Consider the following 18,812-nt stretch of genomic DNA (forward strand, 5'->3'; position numbering starts at 1 on the left):
GCGTATGCATTTATTCATTACTTCATTGAAAAAACAACAACATTATGCTTGTTTAACTAAAAATATAATTAATTATTAGTCAGCATTTATCATTATTATTGTTGGTACGTGTTGGAGTGGGCTAGCAATGCATTCTAAAGTTATTTTAATTTCTAAATAGTAATACTTAAATTTTCCGAGTGTAAAATCAACAGTCTTCTCCAAAGGTAAGATCTTTGAGCAACTGATCGACGTCTCTTTTGTGCAGATGTTGTAAACATGGAGGAGAGTGTACTAGGGTTGTCATGTTACTGATGCCATGAGGTGTCGCTGTCGCTCAAATTTTTGTATTATTATTACTGCAGAATTTATAATTCCATACAAACTCAGGGAAAGACTTAAGTATCTTTAACAAAGAACAATCATGACAGAAAACATAACTATAAAAGGTTTGCGTACATAGTACAAGATTAGATACAGAAAAAAATATTAAATATATTTGAATATTCATAAAATCGCAATGAATTAAAAATTGTTTTTGTTATTTATTTATTATTATTTTAAGTTTCAGGGATGAAAGGACAGAGAAATTCAGCAAGAAAAAGGAAAACAAATCAGATCTAAGCTAGTTTTGCACAATTTTGCCCATTAACATATTCAAGACAACAAATTTGGGGGTTTTAGTCATTTTAGTATTGTTAAAAATATAAAAACTTCAATCAATCCAAAATAAGCAAATTTCATCAACATCAAAATGTTTACAGATAGATGAATTAAATCCGTCGCTCATATCATTTCATGTTGCGCTTGTTATATAACGTCATAGGTCACATGATAACGTCAACATGGCGGAACGCATCCATACTCAACGAGATTTGGCTGTTGAGTAGGTACTCTTTTAGCGCTCGTTAAGTAAGTACTTATTGAAATTAAGTACCTACTCATTGAGTAGGCGATTTCGGACGCAGTGACAGCCACTAGAGACGTCTCTTGCTGCGTTTTTCACAGTTCTGAGGTGAGTTTAGTCCCTAAAATTACACAAATAATATATACAACTGTTCCTGACACCTTTCTTACTTGTATTTGACTCACTTCTGTTGAATATTTACTTCATAGAAATAGTTTACAGTCTTCGAAAAAGTCTGTTAGCATGTCAACCTTTTTCAGAAGAGAAAACTAGTCTAACTCAAGATTGAGCTCTTATTTACGTAAGTTTTGAATTTTAATCACATCTTTATGTGTAGATGAGCGATTTTGTTAGCTTTGTAAAGGGTTTGCTGGCAGTTTGTAAATGGTTTATTGGAAGTTGTCTAACTGGTGATTGATGGCAGGTGTAGGTAATGATCAATGCTGAGCGAGACACTGGTGAAGGAGAGCTGAGGGAAACTCTGACAATAATAGACAATAATAATGTTCTGTATTGTACTTCTGTTATTAAAATTGTATTATATTAAAAATGTCTGTGAATCAATTTTGTGTTTAAGATTTACCATGTAATATTTTAAATAAATAATAGGTGTGGCATAAATATGGTTAAATTATGGCTTTTGATTTATCAGCCACATGTGGTCCACGTACGGGCCATAGCCCTTTACAGAATTCAACCATATAAGGATACCATATAAGATCCATATTTCAACCAGATCTGTTTTCATGATTTGGCTCATTTTAGGTTGGGTTATGGCACTGTTTTGGCTTGGTTCTGGCTAAAAAGATGTGGACCAGATTTGGGCTGAGGAACCAAAACTTATCTGCGCCACACTTTAGCTGTTGGTATGGGCCAGATCCGGCCCAGAGGAAATTTGCTGACTGGGAAACTGCTTATTGCATTGTATTATATCAGCAAAGAATTTGCATTTTCATCTGTTAACGTGTTCTCCTCCTCTAATCTCATCTGTCCTGTTTCAGAATGGGCAGTGTGTTGGCTGTCTTTGTGCCTGAGAGTTCTTCACCTAGACATCAGGAGACGAAGCCTCTCCTTCCAAACCCCGGAAGGTATGAAGAGTGTCATTGCAAATGCAAAGGTAAGAAAATAATTCCTTTCTTGAATGATTATGATTTTTTTTTTAAACTATATACTACATATTTACAGATGGTGAGCTATGTTTGTGTACATAAATAAATAAAATATTCAAATTAAAAATATACACATTTACCAGGGTTTCCGCGGGGTCTTAAAAAGTCTTAAATTCGCTGTTCTAGGTCTTAAATAATTTTACACAGGTCTTATTTTTCCGATGTCCATGTAACGCTACCTCTAATGCTCATTTAAATTCTCTTTTTGTTGTTGTTGCTTGGTTTTCATGGTGTTGTAGTTCTTTATTTCACTAGTCCAAATATAATTTGCTGTATTACCAACTACAAATGAGACCAACATGCAATAGCCAATCGGCTTTCTGTTATCGGCGCGAGTCTCTCTCGGATTGGTGGCTCCTCACTGCTTAGGCAAGGCCCACACTGCAGCTCTGCAAACCCCAAATCCGTGTCACTTTTGGATCAGAGCCAACACTAGTTAGTTCTCAATCCATAGGGACCCTGTGACGTCACTGTGCTTTATCGCCGCCATTTTTGTGTCCGCGCTACCTATTTCAGTCTATGGTCACAGCAGCCACAACTACCAGAGGAAGATCAACAAAACTCCCAGACTGTTCAGAACAAGGATACAATATGTCCGGGATCTGTTATTCTGTTAGCTGTAACAACAATCATCAGAAAAAAACCTACAAACTACAGTTTTATTCGATCTCAGCAGTGCTTGAAGTGGGTTGGTATGCATACAGTATAGCCTTTAGTGTACCGGTGTCATTCACGCAGGTGCTTTTCACAGCAAGGGTGTTTTTATCTGCACAACAAGAGTAGTGGAATAATAATTAATTATTGAATAAGATTGTGAATCAGTACATTATAACCAAAATAATGCCTTAAAATGAAAAGAAGCATTTTTTTGCGATTACATCATTTTGAACCGATCAATTCGTGAGTCCAAAGATTTAGTAAACAAGAAAGCAATCGAACAGCAAGTTCAAAACAGTGCTAATGCAGAGAATAGTGACTTACAGTACATCCAGATGCCGTAAATTATTTGTTTCAGTGTGTATTTGGCTTAAGAGCAAGATTATGTTTTAGATTATGCAGTGTTTAGTGAATTATGAAAATTAAATAATAAACGCTAAACTATTGTACTACATAGCGTTCGTCATTGCAACGCCTGCAGTAAAGTATATGTAAAAAGGTTCTCAAAAATAATCATATTTGTTTTGCTAAAACTATTTATGTACAATTACTCTAAAAATTATTTGTCATACAAAATGGCACACAAGTTACACACAAACCATCGTCCCGAGTAAATGGTACCATTGTGAATTGTGACTGGCTGCACAAGTGGTGTAATAAACTAAACTAAAATGTTATTGCAGCCATATAGCTTGAATGAATACAAATGCATATTTTAAATAAAGAAATCTCTTGCTTTTGGTGCTTGAATTTGTGCTTCAATGAGATCCAGGTTTAGGAATACACAAGACGTGAAAGACGTCTTCCCTCAGGTATATTTTATGTTTTCTTGGCTTGCTGGATGTTGGGCTTATGCTCAATAAGCACTTTTTTTTTTTGCATTCGCCAAAACTAATTTGCCGAAATCTAAGCGTGGACTGTAAAAGGGAATTAGTGTCGTCAGCGCGAGTCTCGTTCCCTGTGAAGTAGTGACCAGGATTCTTCAAGGTCTTAAAGCCTTCATCGAGCGACTACGTTCACAATAATTTACACTTTTTGTCCTAAACATACAATCAAGTCAAATACACAGTGTGGGAAGTAGTAGTAAAAAGTAATTTCTTATTTCAATTTATTATTAAATCTCATTTAGATGCGCTGTGTCTGTTGTCATATCGGACACAAATATGGCGGCGAGCATAGCGGAAGTGACGTCTTTGGTACCCATGAATAATAATAATAATAATAATAATAATAATAATACATATAGGTCAAGCTATCTGACCACCAGCCTTTGAGATACTTTTAAAATCTTTATTTTACCTGCCCGACCAAACAAATAGCCTGATTAAAACTGAAGTGACAAAAACAACCAGAGAAACATCAAAATGCATGAAAGATTCCTATTTTAATCTATTCAACGTAAACGGCAATTGGTAATGAGTAGTGTATTTCTGGTCTCTTTGTGAGAGACTTCAAAACAAACAAGCGTAACAGCACTCATAAAGAAATTACATGACATTAATTTTAGTTTAATAAACTAGTTAGTCAAGTAGTTACTTACATTGTAGATGACAGATTAACTGTTTTGTTCTGTTTCACCAACGAAAATAGTTCCAAACAAGGATCACAGCAGAAGTACAGCACATTCTCCAAGAAACATTTTACTACTAATCGATTCAGAGTTTGGCTTGAATCAGTCGAAATAACTCACTCATGAAGTGACTTACTGCCACCTGCTGGTAGTTTAGTAGCCTATGTTTAAAAGTATGCATCCCCAGCCCAGCATTTCCAATTTGTATATTCATAAATGGATTTAAAACATTAATCTCATAACATCATTTATTGCATTTTTAATTTTGCAGTGTAAATTATGTAATCTGACGGCTAACAGCCATATAGAATTTATTGAAAAATTGTAATGATTGCAAAGGAAAACATTTCAAAAAGGAAAAAAAAGGTGAATCAAATATGCAGATTTAAGATGTAAAAGTTAATAGAGCACTGATGAAAATATGCCTCAGAATAAATAGTTTACATCACCAGATATCTCTAAGTGGTACTTTTATGGGGATATTTTGTGTGGAATAGTATCTGCTGATATGAAAAGTTCACTGTATATCATAGTAATACATATAATTTATGACAGCCATGAAATATTGTTTACTTTTTACATTAAATGTTACATATTTATATGCATGTAATGTAACGTGTTTCCATTACAGGTTTAGGTCTTAAATTTCATATAAGGTGGTATTAAAAAGGTCTTAAAAAGTCTTAAATTTCACTTGTTCATATCTGCAGAAACCCTGATTTACAGACGGTGAGCCCTACAACCTACTGCCGCCTGAATGCTGCCGTGCCAATTCTTCAGCTTTATTTCAAAGATGGATCTGACCTTCATCCCAGCCTGCAGCTTTCACGACAGTCCATCACGTCCCTCATCGCTGCTTTGAAGTCAGATTTTGACCATGGCTGGGAAACAGATATTGAGGTTTGACATCCCAAAGTCCACGGTGGATGACATTGTGCACAGAATCAGCAGGGCAGTCATCTGTATTTTGAAAATGGTGATCGCTTTCCCGACCCCGGATGATCTGGAGGTAGTGGAGGGAGGTTTTGCCCAGCTGGCTGGGTCTCCAGCTTTCTGCACGGTAGCTGGTGCAATAGACGGCTGCCACATCCAGATCAAAGCACCTGCAAGTGACCCCATGCTATTTCAACAGGAAGCTGTTCCACTCTGTTCAGCTGCAGGCCATCACCGACCACAAGGGGAAGTTCATTGATGTCTTTGTTGGGTATCCTGGGTCGGTGCATGATGCCAGGGTGCTTAAGAACGGCCCTGTTTACTCTGGCCGCTTATATCCACCTGCAGGAAAATGCATCCTCGGAGATGGTGGGTACCCCTGTTTGAGCGCGCCCATCTGCCTCATCACCCCGTACAGAATCCTGTACATGCTCGCTTCAACGTCAAGCATGCTCGTGCACGCAACGTTGTTGAAAGAGCCTTCGGGATGCTGAAGACACGCTGGAGGTCCATCTTCTTCAAGGCCCTGGAAGTGAGCCCTGCATTTGTGCCAGAAGTTGTTGCTTGCTGTGCAGTGCTCCACAACTTCTGTCATTAGAACGAGGACATTGTTGATGCAGAGGTTGTGGAGGATCCTGCCGATGACCCACCTGAACCCCAAAACACAGAAGCCAGACAACTGTGTGCCTGCTCTTCATGAGCATGATTACCTGTAAGACAATTTAACAGGTAAAGACTTTGCAAATCAGTTCTTGTTCTCACATTGAAATCGTTTAAGCATGTCTATGTTAGCTAGTTAATATGTAAATAGTTAGGTGTGTGTGGGTGGGCACAGCCAGCAGGGTGTTGTGATGCAAAAAAATGCAGTAGTAGTTAGAGAGAGGTGGAAGTGCATAACATCTGTGTGCATCCCTCTTGCTTACGGCTCACTGCCACTGGCAGTGTGATGAAAAAGCAGTATTTTTCAGGGTTTATGAAAACCGTTTTATGAAAGTAAATTTATGAAAAGTTAAAGGGAATACAACTAATCAGTACTTAGGATGCAAAATTATGATACATTTACATTTAATCATTTAGCAAACACTTATCCAAAGCGACTTACAAATGAGGACAATGGAAGCAATCAAATCAACAATGCTATGTAAGCTCTGACAAGTCTCAGATTAGCTTGTAGCAAGGATCTTTTAATTATATAGTAAATAAAAAGAAAACGGATATAAAAAGAATAGTGCAAGCAATTTTTTGTTAACTGTAAAATAAACAGAAAAAAAATAGAAAATATAAAAAGTTTTTTGTTAAAAAAATTATACAAGAAGCCTTGTTTTCTGTGAAATTGAACAAAATGAAGTTCATGATTAAAACAAGGACAATCTCTCTGACCATTCTTTGTATCCCACCTTTTCAAGTGCCACATTTGGTCAATTATGCGGCATTGTACATTACTGGCAAATCGTAGCAGTAGTTTGACCAACGTAGAAAAGTAGTTTTACCAATAACATGCAGACAGTAGTTTCTTTCACAGGCGTTTCAAGTGTTGTGCTCGAGACCCAGCCTTCTTTCTCATTCATCAGTGCTTTCATTTCTGTATTTACTGGTAAAGTCATACTGGTAATTTGACAGCAATTTACCGGGATTTCTGTGTGAAAGGGGCTATTGTCAATGCCTGCATGTTATAGGTCAAGCTATTGTTGTGATTCACCTTCAGAAAATATGAAAACTGAAAAATTAAGCCAGCACCTAGATATTTTAGGCAATATAGAAATCCTGGCCAGGACATGTCTAGGTAAAATAAATAAATAAAAAAGAGGAAGAATGGGTCAACATTTACAGTATGCGAAAAACAGTACTATCATTGAATTCATAGTGTGTTTTATTAGGGAAAGGAAATGTGCTGTGCTGCATTCACACACCATGTCATAATTACTGTAAAAAAGCTCTGTATGTTACAAATAGACCTTGTGGTACTTTGTCTCCCTTGATGAAGTGAGAGCAGGTTTACGCGACGTGGAGATCCTTATCATCGACGAGGTATCCATGATCTCAAAGGATATGTTCGCTTACATCAACTGGAGATTTCAGCAGATCAAAGGCAGCAAGAAGCCTTTTGGAGGGATCTCTTGTCTCGCTGTAGGGGATTATTATCAGCTGCCCACGACAGGTAAAGCCAAACCGCTGTGCGTGTTTGAATAGGATGTGCTGGACTTCTGGAAGGACAATTTTCAAATCGTCACCCTGACAGAGATCATGCGCCAGAAAGAAGACCTCGCTTTCGCTCAGCTGTTGAACCGACTGCGAGCAAAGCCGAAGGCCGAACCTCTCAGGGAAGATGATAGAACTTTGTTACCCCAGGCTGTGAAGAATTCAGAAGACTGTCCGCGTGAAGCACTGCACATATTCGCCACCAACAAAGAAGCCCTTAAGTACAATACCGAGACTGTGCAGGCCCTTTACGCTGACATCATAACATTTGATGCCGAAGACTACAGGAAAGACCCCACAACAGGAGGGATGAAGAGACTACGCAACCCGCCACTGGAAAAAAGGACAACTTACTTGACACCATAGAAGTTGCCGTGGGAGTTTGTGTAATGGTGACCAGGAATCTGGACGTAAAAGACGGAATCGTCAACGGATGTTTTGGCAGGATTGCAAACATCATCACCAAAACGAAGGATGGAATCGCCACAGTGGAGATGCTAGGCCTTCAACTCGACAATCTGAACGCTGGCCAGAAACATCGCAAGAAAGTAGGAGGTGAAGACGACGTCTTGGTCTACATCGAGAGATCCGAAGAGACTCTGAGGAAAGGAGCGGTTTCCCATCAAGTTAGCTTACGCCTGCACAGCCCACAAAGTTCAAGGCATGACGATGCAGTCTGCAGTAGTGTCCTTGAAGAAGATTTTTGAGCCAGGAATGGCCTACGTTGCCCTTAGCAGAACCACTTCCCTACGTGGATTACACATCACAGACTTCGAAGAGAAGAAGATATATGTTAATCCAGAAATCACAGCCTCTTTGCAGGCCATGAGGAGAGCACCAGTCGAAGAAATTATGCCACTTCTGCGGCACGTTAAGGAGAACAGGCAGGAACATACACTCACCATCATTCACCACAACACAGAAGGACTTGAACCCCACATCGAGGACATCAGATGGTATCATGAGCTGCGTCACGTGGATATTCTTTGTCTGACGGAAACACACCTGTCCGGATCGTCTACTTCATCGGATCTCCAATTGGACGGATATAACCTATTTACCCACAACAGACACGTCTCCTACTCCACGCATCAAGACATTGGAAAGAAGAACGGAGGTGGAGTCGCAATATATTGCAAGGAGCACATTCCAGCTCAGCCCCGGCAATATATACAAAATGTGACCGATCTGGAGTTCGTTGTCATCAAATTAGATTCGCCAATAAAGGCAGCAATTGTAGCAGTGTATAGGCCGCCACAGTACAACGTTGGAGATTTTTTTGACTAACCTGAAGGGTATGCTGGATTATTTTGACCTCGTACACGACGACCTTGTCATCGTCTGTGGAGACTTTAATGAGGACCTCCTATACACTGGGAAAAAACGAGTCTGGAGTTGTTTCAAGCTCGAGGATACACCCAACTGATTACAACAGCCACGACGGAAAAACACACACTACTTGATCACATCTACATTTCAAATCCGGACCTCTGCCTTCAGTCGGGTGTGTTACAGAGCTACCACAGTTACCACAATCCTGTGTACTGTGTGTTGCGCTTGATATAGGTGGTTTTGTTTTGGTTGTCGTTGGGAAATGTTTTGCAGTGTTATGCCAACTTGTTTTGCTTGCATGGTTGTTTATGTGTTATGCCATACAGAACCGTTCGGACCAAGCATTCTTTTAAGGATGGTGGTTGGGTTCAGACAGCCTTAGCTAACGGGTTGGCTTGTATGGTTGAGTTTTGGTGTTAGGCCATACAGAACCGTTGGGACCAAGCATGCATTAACGGTGCGGGTTGGGCTCTGACAACCTTAGGCAACGGGTTGGCGTGTATGGTTGTGTTTTGGTGTTAGGCCATACGGAACCGTGGCTCTGAGCATGCATTAACAGTGCCAGTGGGCTCAGAACAGCCTTAGCCAACGGGTTGGTACGTATGGTTGTGTTGTGGTGAGACGTATAGTCGTCTTGAGGTTTTATGGCGCTGAGCTAGCAGGAAAGAAGAGCAGCACCTACAGCAGCAGGAAGGACGAAGATAGAAGTAGATTCAGGCAGATTCAGGGAGGACACTGGCAGCAGCACCAGCGACAGACAGGATACAGTGAGGATTATTGTGGCAGCTCCAGGGAAGCAGTAAGTGAGTAACATCACTAACATGAAGATAGCAAGGTAAAGGGGGAGGTAGTAAGACACTAGTAAGACACTATTATATTAGAAGTTTTAATTTTAATTTGTTCGACAATCTGTACTAAATGTGTTATATGCAGTTATTGAACTGTTATTCTGTCATTAATATGTGCCCTTCTGTAAAGTTGCAGGAAGAGACAAAAGCAGTCATGTCCAAGACTGGATGCGACTCTGCAATATACCATCCAAAGCTAAGTGTTTAAACATTTTGATTCAATCACTGTACTACTGCACATCATAACCACATTTATAAGAAAATGTTAATTCTAATCTCATTTTGATGTTGATGTTTTTCAGCAGTTGAAGTCAGAATGCCTGAGAAGATCGAGTGTGCTACAACACTAATGATGACAGCATCTGAATACCGGCATCTGTGGTAAGCATAAGATTAGAATTGGTTTTGAAGTTTGGAAGATTGTTTTGTGACTAAATAAAAACAAGTAGTGTCTTTCTGTAAAGTTAAGTTGTGAATTTACTTTTATTTACTACTTTAGTATTTGTGTATGATAATGATCCTATTATTCATTTATTATTTACAGGATGGGACCAGTAGTTGATGGCACTGAAGACCAGAGCAAAGGACAATGCTGAAGACAGAAGAAGCAGAGAAATATGCATACTAAAGCACTGATGTAAGTTCATAAATACTTCTAGTAAAATCTAGTGTTTCAGTCCATTTTATTATATACTGAGCTTAGAATTTTAAAGTGTAAATGGTTCTCTTGCAAGACAAATCACACCCGTCTTTCAAACTTTGTTTTTCATAAGTCTTGTGGAGTCAAAACAATTCAAATAAATTTACTAACGGTATCACATCTGTTATACTTCCTCTACCACAGGACATCCAGCCTGCAAGAAGAGTCAGATCCAGTGGCTAGATGGCGGGCGATCCTTCATCTAATAATCCGAAGACCAGTTAATTTTAATATGTTTAGAAATGATTTGACCATACAACATAATTGGTTTAATTTCTAAATATATTAATATTCCATATATTAGGTTAAATGAATGTGTTTTTGCAATGTTTGCGCCATGCCAGAAGAGGATGGGTTTCCCCCTTTGTTGAGTCGGGTTCCTCTCAAGGTTTTTACCTCCTGACTTTATGGAGTTTTTTCCTTGCCACTGTCGCCATTGGCTTGCTCACTGGGGGTGTTGTGCCAGATCCTGTCTCTTTCTCTGGTCCTTTCCAACTAGGGTTTCCAAAACAGGGGTTTTTGAGTTGATTAAAATCGTGTAAATAATTAATTAGTATTAAATTAAATATAGGACTGCACAATTATTAAAAATTAAAAATAAACCATGTTATGGCGATTATCAAAACTAAACCAGCTGCAATTCTTTAAACCACTGTATAAGTGTATATATATATATAAAAAAAAAAATATATATATATATATATATATATATATATATATATAATACGTAAAAATATAATGTGTATCTATCTGAGCATCTGCATGTATTTACATTTATGTGACTATATGTATATATCTTTATTAATTTATATGTAACTGTCTATATATATATATATATAATTATAAACAAAGTTTTATTTCAAAATAATAATTAAGTGATGTTTAAAATAAGTGTTTTACAATTTAAAGCTTAGTTATATTTTATTATATATTGAGTAACATAAATTTATTTTATAATTCTGTAAAGTAAAATGGTGATATTCATATTTTATATTATACAGTACAATTGTCGCATTGCAACAGTAATATTTCGGTTTTCACTTTTATAAATTTAATAGTGGTAATACAATAAGGGTATAATATTTAAATGACTTCACTGAAATAATGTTTACTGGTAGCCAATAAAACACTTTAGGATCTAGATGCGTGACTGGGATCAGGATTGGTGGACAGGATTTGGCACAACAGGTGCTTTTCTTAATTTTAATAAACATTTTAGGTGAATTGGCAAATCAAGCCTGTTTGTCTTTATTGAATGGTACATTGAGATGGTAAGAACTTACTTTTAAATAAGGTTTATACATTTCTCTAAATGAAGACCACATTAAGTGTAAATATTTATTTGTTTTATTATAATTCTGCAAATTAACTAAGTGTACTTATCCAAGACCACAATATGTCTGAATATCCAATAAGCAAACTTTAGTATCTAAACCTGAAAAAAAAAAATCACACTCTTACTTGATCTGGAAAGGTATCATTAATCATTTGAGTTTTCACTTCCTGGATTGCTGTTGTAGCTCAGAAGATCATTCACTGCTTATGACACTCATATGTTGAACTGCATGCTAGTACAGTACTACTCGTACTATTTTAGTCTGTCTTTCTGTGGCAGAAATAATACAAGTGTTATGTAGGTTTGTAGTTCTAAATTCAGCAGCATTACATTTTTTTATAACCTGCCTATGTCTCATCTGATAACAAATGTCTGCTTTACTTTCACTTTGTGCTCAATACATAACAGACAAACATTTCTACATGATTTTATTGAATCACTTTAACTATGGAGCCTGTTCACAAACTTTTGTGGTGAGTCAAATCTGCAATATTGCAATGTTTGTTAGTTTTTTTTTTTTTTTATTGATGCACATTTATTTAATCATATATCCACCTCACTGAAAACGAATGACAAACATAATTTTGTAGATATACAGTAGTCAACATTTGAAGTGGATCAAAACCTTTCAATAAATTTGTCCTAAAAGCATAAAGAATTATCCTTGTCTTAGAACCACTTTGATGACCTTTTTTGATCCCCTTCAGATGTTGACTATTATATGGTATTTTTTATGTATGGACTAATAGCACTTCTCTCTCTCTCTCTCTTTCTCTCTCTCTCTCTCTATATATATATATAAAATTTACAATCTCTGAAAATTGAACCCCATCCAACCTGGACAGTTCACTTTTCTTCTCTGTTATATCTTTATTATTGATAAACACTACATGTGTTTTGCCATGGCGTTGTTGATGGATGCCTGATGCCTGGCTTTTTTCATCTTCCGGCCTTTAGTATTGTGGTATTGGTGCTGAAATTGCTTAAAAGTCCTCATTGGAGTGCTGAAAGGTTGAGAGCATGACATCTAGAAGCTGGCTCTATCTCATGCCTTCCTTCCCAAGTCTCTGGACTATTCAGAAGACCCAGGTTTGGTTTCCAGGTGACCTTAGCTGTCCTCTCAGCCCATTTGATATAGCTGTGACTGAGTACAATTTTCTCTAAAATATTGTGTTAAAACTATTTATTAATGCATTTATTTACTTTTTATTAATTATACACAAAATGAAAACCGAAAACGGAGTGTCTATTCATACTAACTCCGCCCACCAATGTTGGTCAACAGCACAAAAATGGGAGTTGAACGTCAGCTTCTGTGGTCTCGTCTTTTTCAAGTTTTATTAATAGCAGAAAATCCTGCTATTTTAAATAAAAGTGTAAAAAAGATCTATACTTATTTGCAAATTCTGTACAAGCTTAGAGCACGTCTCTATCTCAGCAGCTCGGTCCAAAAACTCTTCCTCTGCATATGCTGTGAGTTTAGAATGCTTAACAATCATCTGGGAAAAAAGTGTGTGTGTGTGTGTGTGATCTCAAGATTTGTTACGTAAATCATCTATGCCATGCCAACATAGAAGAATACTTCAAAATATGCATCGCGATTTCAAAATAAAAATAAAAGTCACCCTGAATTTGCTGTAATTTGTTTAAATGTCATGAATTGCGGTGTAAAGAAACCAGGCCGTTTCAGGAATATAATACATAATAAAGTCAACTTATATTTTTCAGGTTAATGATTCATAAGAAAAGAAAAAGTTTTAATATGGAACCCCTCAAATGCAACTCACTGAGAAAGAATGACAAACAAGTTTTGTAGATAAATTACTTTAAAATTTATTTGCTTATAGCACTTGCAATGTTTTTCAAAAACATGTCATTTGCCTCATCAGACAGATGAACCCCATCCCACCTGAACAGTCCACCTCTCTTCCATGTTATAATGTGGTTGTCAATGAATCCACCACCAGTCTCAGCCATGAACTTTTTCATGGCACTGTTTACAAACTCCCTCGCTTTATTAATACTCCGGCCTTTTCCCCACCGCCAGACACACCTCTCGGTGATGTCGGAGAAAATCACCTTGGCCCCGGTGATTTTCTGCAGTGCAGAAATGTCCTTCCTCATGGAACTTAGGAGATCCAGACTCCTTAGTGCACCCAAGTCATTCCCCCCAGCATGGATCACCAGGACGTCTGGTCTCTGGCTTGTTGAGAGGACGGCAGGCAGTAGCTGGCTCCATCTCATCCCTCCTTTTCCATGCCACTTTACACTGGTGCTCCGCAGACCCAAGTTAGGCTCCCAGGCGGCCTCAGCTCTCTTTTCAGCCCACTTTACAAAACTGTGGCCAACAATCAGTACTACTTTCTCTAAAATATTTAAAGAAAACTATTAATATATTGACAATAAACTGACAAATATGTGATGAACTGATGATCAAGACAACAACTTACCTCGTGTCATGATCCCAGCAAGTGCTCAATCAGTAATGAAGCAAAAATGTATAAGAGGCTTTTTTTTCTGTCTGGTAAACCCTTAAAGAACGTTGCTAAGCAACAAAAATAACAATGCACTTTTCAAGGCAAAACAAATCTTGATTACCACAGTTACCTTTGCATTCCTGTGGACCAGAGATTTATATAGGAGAAATATCCGGATTTCTAAATATTTTTTACATTTAACTATTTATTTATTCATTCATTCATTTATTCTTTCATTCTTTCATTCATTCATTTATTTATTGACAGCTAAATGAAAATCACTGAAAATATAAGCAGTTTAGCTTAAAGTTTGGCTCAGAAAAGTCATAGTTAAAGTTTGCCATTCTAAGTGATCGGGTGTACAATTATCGTACAGCGGAGGAAAAAGCGGACTAAAAAATCCCATTGATTTACAATGGCAGAATGTCTGTGAATTTGAATCTCAACTGTCACTTTCTCACACACACACACACACACAGGCCCATAGGAACTTCGGTGCATAATTTGTCCGGCACCGTTTGCCGTAGACCCATGAATGAGGTCTCAAATCGACCGGCTCATTGAGGAGAGGTGTGCTATGACTTTTCTAAGCGATCGGACTTACGATGTTCACACAGCGGAGAAAAAAGCAGGCTAAAAAATGCCATTGATTTACTATGGCAGAATGTCTGTGAATTTGAATCTCAACTGTCACTTTCTCACACACACACACACACACACACACAAAGGCCCATAGGAACTTCGGTGCATGATTTGTCCGGCACCGTTTGCCGTAGACCCATGAATGAGGTGTCAAATGTTGCGGCTTATTGAGGAGAGGTGTGCTATGAGTTTTCGGAGCAATTGGAGATACGATGTTCAAACAGCGCACGAAAAAGTGGGCAAAAATATCCCATAGACTTTCATTGGCAGAATGTTCACGCAGGCCCAAAGGTACTTCGGCGTGTAACTCGTCCTACACCGTTTGTCATAGACCCATGATCGGGACAGTCCCGAAATCTAAGCTGCTGTCCCGAATCCCGCTCTAATTGTCCCGAAAATTATACTGAAGCAAAATCTTAAATAGTTATTGTCTGATAAAACATAAAAAACTGTCCGTGGAGCGAGGTTGAGGCTGCTCATTGGCTGCAGCATCTTGTTTTTTTTTAGATATACCCAGAGCCATAGAGAAAGAGAGTTACGACCACTGATCTATATAATGTTCTCTATTATAGATCAGTGGTTACGACACGCTTTGATCTCGGTGCCGCGCGGTCACGTGGTTCGTGGAGCGCCCAATAGTTCCAAACAACTCCGCGCTGTCAATGTGTTTGAATGGGTTTAAGTAGGATAGACAGCAGTTTTACTATATTTGCAGCAATTTCGAGTAATTATTAACACATAATGTGCATTGATGGTGTATTGATAACTTCTCTGAATACGCTTTACAATCGCATTTTATTCTGGGCAGTGATAAAGAGACATAATTAATATATTCCCATACTTTTTGGCAGTCAAATGTGACCAAACACGTAACTTTTATTCAATTAAATAATTGTAATATATAGTTCAGTTCTATTTAGTTAATATTTGAGGAGGCTTTTTTTTAACCCCCTTGACACAGAATGCAAATCAGTAAATATACGGTGCTCAAGGAACACTCTTGATGTTGGACTTTATACTCAGGAGATCAAAAACAGATCCTCTGACCTCAAGGTGATTTGGAGCCAGACACTCTACCGTTGCACTACAAGATAGCGGAAAAATTATTTAGTGTTTCATGCTAAAGCACTTTGATAAACTATGCAAATCCGCTAGTCTTTACACTCACAAAGTCAAGAACAGTTCGCTTGACCTCAACATAATTGGAACACGCAACCTCCCGATCCGGGGTCAGGCGCACTCTGTCGCGGCCACGAGGTCGAGAAAACAAGCTTAATTGCTTTGATTCAATTTGCAAATCAGTCACGGTAAAGGGCTGTAGACTTTATACCATGGATGTCAAGAAGAGATCAACTGATGTGATTGGAACATGCAACCGTCTGATCTGGATTCAGCCAAGCTACCGTTGTACCCCAAGACACCACAAACCTATCTGGTGTTTCCTGCTTAAGCCACCTTTGGTCATCCTGCCTTTGATAGCTCAGCTGGTAGAGCGGAGGACTGTAGATAATACATTGGCTATCCTTAGGTCGCTGGTTCGATTCCGGCTCAAAAGAGCTGGCTTTTGAATTCGGCAAGTAGATGTTTCCACGATTTCTTCAGAGATTGCAGGGCAAGATATGCAAAAGTAACACGTCAAGAGGCAGATCTGTCACAGTACACAATGACAGGAATGGTTATTACATGAGATCTCAGGCTTAATAAAAATAACAGGTCAAGATACAAATCTATCACAGTACACTGGTGATTTTCAATCCTGATCCTGGGGACCCCCTGCTCTGGGCTGTGTTTCCCAAAAGCGTTGCAATCCTTAATACAACGTAGACGCATTGAAACCAATAGAGTTGCAATCAACTTAGGCTTACGATGACTCTGGAAGACGCGGCCTTGCATTTTTGTCTGTCTCCTTTTTCTGACACACCCAGATGAGCTCATGGAGCTCTCTCCTAACTAGCTAATGATCTTAATCAGGTGTGTTTAATAAGGGAGACATACAGAGCGGTGGGATTGGAAACCACTGCAGCACACAACGACAGGACTTCTTTTCACATTAGAAGTCAACAAGAAATCACGTGACCCCGACGTGATTTGAACACGCAACCTTCTGATCTGGAGTCAGACACGCTACCGTTGCGCCACGAGGTCCTGAACCCAGAGATGATGTATTTTGCTTAACCCCCTTGACACAGAATGCAAATCAGTAAATATACGGTGCTCAAGGAACACTCTTGATGTTGGACTTTATACTCAGAAGATCAAAAACAGATCGTCTGACCTCAAGGTGATTTGGAGCCAGACACTCTACCGTTGCACTACAAGATAGCGGAAAAATTATTTAGTGTTTCATGCTAAAGCACTTTGATAAACTATGCAAATCCGCTAGTCTTTACACTCACAAAGTCAAGAACAGTTCGCTTGACCTCAACATAATTGGAACACGCAACCTCCCGATCCGGGGTCAGGCGCACTCTGTCGCGGCCACGAGGTCGAGAAAACAAGTCGGCGTTCCTTGCTTAATTGCTTTGATTCAATTTGCAAATCAGTCACGGTAAAGGGCTGTAGACTTTATACCATGGATGTCAAGAAGAGATCAACTGATGTGATTGGAACATGCAACCGTCTGATCTGGATTCAGCCAAGCTACCGTTGTACCCCAAGACACCACAAACCTATCTGGTGTTTCCTGCTTAAGCCACCTTTGGTCATCCTGCCTTTGATAGCTCAGCTGGTAGAGCGGAGGACTGTAGATAATACATTGGCTATCCTTAGGTCGCTGGTTCGATTCCGGCTCAAAAGAGCTGGCTTTTGAATTCGGCAAGTAGATGTTTCCACGATTTCTTCAGAGATTGCAGGGCAAGATATGCAAAAGTAACACGTCAAGAGGCAGATCTGTCACAGTACACAATGACAGGAATGGTTATTACATGAGATCTCAGGCTTAATAAAAATAACAGGTCAAGATACAAATCTATCACAGTACACTGGTGATTTTCAATCCTGATCCTGGGGACCCCCTGCTCTGGGCTGTGTTTCCCAAAAGCGTTGCAATCCTTAATACAACGTAGACGCATTGAAACCAATAGAGTTGCAATCAACTTAGGCTTACGATGACTCTGGAAGACGCGGCCTTGCATTTTTGTCTGTCTCCTTTTTCTGACACACCCAGATGAGCTCATGGAGCTCTCTCCTAACTAGCTAATGATCTTAATCAGGTGTGTTTAATAAGGGAGACATACAGAGCGGTGGGATTGGAAACCACTGCAGCACACAACGACAGGACTTCTTTTCACATTAGAAGTCAACAAGAAATCACGTGACCCCGACGTGATTTGAACACGCAACCTTCTGATCTGGAGTCAGACACGCTACCGTTGCGCCACGAGGTCCTGAACCCAGAGATGATGTATTTTGCTTAACCCCCTTGACACAGAATGCAAATCAGTAAATATACGGTGCTCAAGGAACACTCTTGATGTTGGACTTTATACTCAGAAGATCAAAAACAGATCGTCTGACCTCAAGGTGATTTGGAGCCAGACACTCTACCGTTGCACTACAAGATAGCGGAAAAATTATTTAGTGTTTCATGCTAAAGCACTTTGATAAACTATGCAAATCCGCTAGTCTTTACACTCACAAAGTCAAGAACAGTTCGCTTGACCTCAACATAATTGGAACACGCAACCTCCCGATCCGGGGTCAGGCGCACTCTGTCGCGGCCACGAGGTCGAGAAAACAAGTCGGCGTTCCTTGCTTAATTGCTTTGATTCAATTTGCAAATCAGTCACGGTAAAGGGCTGTAGACTTTATACCATGGATGTCAAGAAGAGATCAACTGATGTGATTGGAACATGCAACCGTCTGATCTGGATTCAGCCAAGCTACCGTTGTACCCCAAGACACCACAAACCTATCTGGTGTTTCCTGCTTAAGCCACCTTTGGTCATCCTGCCTTTGATAGCTCAGCTGGTAGAGCGGAGGACTGTAGATAATACATTGGCTATCCTTAGGTCGCTGGTTCGATTCCGGCTCAAAAGAGCTGGCTTTTGAATTCGGCAAGTAG

At 39.0% G+C, this 18,812-nt stretch overlaps 1 long non-coding RNA gene and 2 other non-coding genes across 6 annotated transcripts; 1 reads left to right on the top strand and 2 right to left on the bottom strand.

The window, feature by feature from the left end:
- The first annotated feature begins 824 nt into the window (after positions 1-824).
- On the top strand, positions 825-11,526 carry LOC141340311 (uncharacterized). Of its 4 annotated transcripts, XR_012356559.1 has the most exons (7): positions 825-994; positions 1,888-2,003; positions 4,993-5,944; positions 7,200-7,373; positions 9,725-9,975; positions 10,139-10,231; positions 10,439-11,526. It is a non-coding gene; the product is annotated as an uncharacterized lncRNA (long non-coding RNA). The 4 variants fall into 4 exon arrangements; XR_012356554.1 differs by lacking the exon at positions 7,200-7,373; XR_012356561.1 differs by lacking the exon at positions 7,200-7,373 and having other exon boundaries at positions 9,731-9,975.
- A 5,296-nt stretch (positions 11,527-16,822) lies between these two features.
- Positions 16,823-16,894, bottom strand: trnaw-cca (transfer RNA tryptophan (anticodon CCA)). Its single transcript has one exon. It is a non-coding gene; the product is annotated as a tRNA-Trp (tRNA).
- A 1,169-nt stretch (positions 16,895-18,063) lies between these two features.
- trnaw-cca (transfer RNA tryptophan (anticodon CCA)) lies at positions 18,064-18,135 on the bottom strand. Its single transcript has one exon. It is a non-coding gene; the product is annotated as a tRNA-Trp (tRNA).
- Positions 18,136-18,812: the final 677 nt, after the last annotated feature.

The sequence above is a fragment of the Garra rufa genome, chromosome 1, assembly GCF_049309525.1.
Source record: "Garra rufa chromosome 1, GarRuf1.0, whole genome shotgun sequence".
Taxonomy (NCBI): domain Eukaryota; kingdom Metazoa; phylum Chordata; class Actinopteri; order Cypriniformes; family Cyprinidae; genus Garra; species Garra rufa.